The sequence below is a fragment of the Rattus rattus genome, chromosome 8 (genome assembly GCF_011064425.1).
Source record: "Rattus rattus isolate New Zealand chromosome 8, Rrattus_CSIRO_v1, whole genome shotgun sequence".
In the NCBI taxonomy this organism is placed as follows: domain Eukaryota; kingdom Metazoa; phylum Chordata; class Mammalia; order Rodentia; family Muridae; genus Rattus; species Rattus rattus.
Window position 1 is genome coordinate 86,145,793 of NC_046161.1, and position 3,656 is coordinate 86,149,448.

General features: G+C 40.2%; 1 pseudogene; it reads left to right on the forward strand.

The window, feature by feature from the left end:
• Positions 1–2,935: 2,935 nt before the first annotated feature.
• On the forward strand, positions 2,936–3,032 carry LOC116908336 (annotated as a pseudogene).
• Positions 3,033–3,656: the final 624 nt, after the last annotated feature.

Here is a 3,656-nt window from a genome sequence, read left to right on the forward strand (position 1 = left end):
AGATAAACCCATAGCCAGGCTAACCAGAGGGCACAGAAAGAGTATCCAAATTAACAAAATCAGAAATGAAAAGGGAGACATAACAACAGAAATCTGACGAAAAACAAAACCTCATCAGATCCTTCTAAAAAAAAAGCCTATATTCAACAAAACTGGAAAATCTGGATGAAATGGAAAATTTTCTAGACAGATACCAGGTACCAAATTTAAATCAGGAACAAATAAGCCAGCTAAACAGTCCCATAACTCCTAAAGAAATAGAAGCGGTCATTAAAAGTCTCCCAACCAAAAAGAGCACAGGTCCAGATGGGTTCAGTGTAGAATTCTATCAGACCTTCATAGAAGAGCTCATACCAATCTATTCCACAAAGTAGAAACAGAAGCATCACTACCAAATTCCTTCTATGAAGCCATAATTATGCTTATACCTAAACAACACAAAGATCCAACAAAGAAAGAGAAGTTCAAGCCAATTTTCTTTATGAATATCGATGCAAAAATACTCAATAAAATTCTTGCAAACCGAATCCAAGAACACATCAAAAGGATCATCCATCATGACCAAGTAGGTTTCATCCCAGGGGTGCAGGGATGGTTCAACATATGCAAATCCAGCAACATAATCCACTCTATAAACAAACTCAAAGAAAAAAAACCACATGATCTTCTCATTAGATGCTGAGAAAGCATTTGACAAAATTCAAACCCCTTCATGATAAAAGTCTTGGAAAGATCAGGAATTCAAGGCCTATACCTAAACATAGTAAAAGCCATATACAGCTAACCAGTAGCCACCTCAGACGATGGAAAGACGTTCTATGCTCATGAATTGGCATGATTAAATTAGTAAAAATGGCCATCTTGCCAAAAGCAATCTATAGAGTCCATCAAAATTCCTACTCAATTCTTCACAGAGTTAGAAAGGGCAATTTGCAAATTCATTTGGAATAACAAAAAACCCAGGATAGCGAAAACTATCCTCAACAATAAAAGAACTTCTGGGGGAATCACCATCCCTGACCTCGAGCTGTATTACAGAGCAATAGTAATAAAAACTGTATGGTATTGGGACAGAGACAGGCAGATAGATCAATGGAATAGAACTGAAGACCCAGACATGAACCCACACACCTATGGTCACTTGATCTTTGACAAACGAGCTAAAACCATCCAGTGGGGGGAAAAAAACAGCATTTTCAACAAATGGTGCTGGTTCAACTGGAGGTCAGCCTGTAGAAGAATGCAAATCGATCCATTCTTATCTCCTACAAAGCTCAAGTCCAAATGATTAAGGACCTCCAACTAAAACCAGACACACTGAAACTAATAGAAGCAAAATTGGGGAAGAGTGTCGAACATATGGGCACAGGGGAGAATTTCCTGAACAGAAAATCGGGAAATGATCTTTATCAATCCTACATCTGATAGATGGCTAATATCCAATATATATAAAGAACTCAAGAAGTTAGACTCTAGAGAGTCATATAACCCCATTAAAAATGGGGTACAGAGCTAAACAAAAGATTTCTCAACTGACGAATATTGAATAGCCAAGAAGCACCTAAAGAAATGTTCAACATCTTTAGATATCTGGGAAAAGTAAACTTTGAGATTCCACCTCACACCAGTCAAAATGGCTAAGGTCAAAAACTCAACTGAAAGCAAATGCTGGCGAGGATGTGGAGAAAGAGGAACACTCCTCCATTGTTGGTGGGATTGCAGACTGGTACAACCATTCTGGAAATCAGTCTGGAGGTTCCTCAGAAAATTGGACATTGAACTACCTGAGGACCCAGCTATACCACTCCTGGGCATATACCCAAAAGATGCCCCAACATATAACAAAGACACGTGCTCCACTATGTTCATAGCAGCCTTATTTATAATAGCCAGAAGCCGGAAAGAACCCAGATGCCCTTCGACAGAGGAGTGGATACAGAAAATGTGGTAATTTACACAATCGTGGTTTTAATTTTCTTCTTTCCAAGTTCAAAAGAATTGCTACATTAAAGCAAATATATATTAAAATCATCACATTTATAGGGAAGTGGCTGGTAGGTTTATGCTAGTGGTCATGGCATTTCTATGCCTTACAAAAGGGCGCTAGATTCCCTCTGAGTAAGATTCAAGTTCACGCTACGTTTCAGGTGCATGTAAAAATGAATTCCCTTTATTTCACGAGCCATACTATTTTACTCTCCCCTTTCCTATGGTCATTCATTTGTTTGTTCTGGGTCTTCTTAAAAAAATTATTTTTATCTCTAAAAATTATATATATGAGCATATCTGAGTCCAGGTACCCAAGGAGCCAGAAGAGGGAGTCAGATTCCATGGACCTAGAGTGACAGGCATTTGCGAGCCCCCATATATGGGTGTTGGAAACTGAACTTGGTTCAGTTTGAACCACTGAACCATACATCCAGTCCCTGTGTTTGGTTTTACAGACAAAGTCTTATGTAGTCTCAGCTACCCCAAGAGTCCAAGGTAGCTGGTGGCAACTTTGAGCTCCTTATCCTCCTGCTTCCAACTTCCAAGCACCAACGTTACATATGCATGCTGTCATAACCTGAAAAAGTTTATATAAAAAGTATGTTGAATTTGGTAGCATTGAAATGCATAGTTTAGGAACTTTTCACAATTACATTTGCCCAGATATCAGTTGAGGCCAGACATACCCCTCTGCTTGACAGAGCAGGAACATAATGGCAAAGAGATTTAAAGACATTACAAATGGCCCAGTGATATGAAATAATATAACCAAAAACAGCCAAATTACAAGTCACGTGTGTCAGAGTTACGCCAACCATATTTTTTTTAAGTGGAAAAGTAAAAGCCATGAAAAGCACAAGGTGTTTAAATGTATATTATTTCAAATGAGATAAATTTAGGCTATAGTAATAACTGTTTTCTACCATAAAAGTATAGCTTGAGCTCCAGTGGATACTCTATCTACTAAAATTGGAAAAATACAGAGATTAGCATGGTCCCTGAGAAAGGATGAAATGCAAGTTTGCAACGTGTGGTGTGGTGTGCCCTGAATTTGATGGTCCACGCCTGTATTCCTAGTACTTGGGAGGCACAGGCAGGAGGAAGAGAAGTTCAGGTCTTCCTTGACTATCTACTGAAATCAAGGCTATTGTGGCCTTGACATTCTATGTCAAAAGGAAAAACAAAACATTACCTTGCTCACAGCCTGTAAATGTCAAGGTAAGAAGGTGCCGGAATGTGAGTACCACCCTAACGAAGCTGTTAGGGCCTGCTACAATGAGCCTTTTCATTTGCCCCTGGGCTTTTCCTGAGCCCTTCCTTTGGAGGAATCACTGATGCTCCTCCACAGGCCACAGGCCCGGAGGGATCTTATGGACGTGGTCTCAGGTGCCGTGCTTAGGCTCCTCGGCCATTGCTGTCTCTTATCTCCCAAGCTAGGTGTACAACAGGAATGAGGTTCTCCCCAGGGAAAGAAGAAAGCTTGTCACAATGACTAGAACACTCCAGAACCTTCCCACTATAGACTGAATTATATTCCTCTCCCCCATCCTGCCATCGCACTGGAACAAGAATGATCAGTGTCCAAGTTCTGATGTTCAAACTTGGCATTTGGAAGGCTCTTCTCTTTCCAAGGACCCAAACAGTAAGCACCAGGCTGGTGGAAGGGA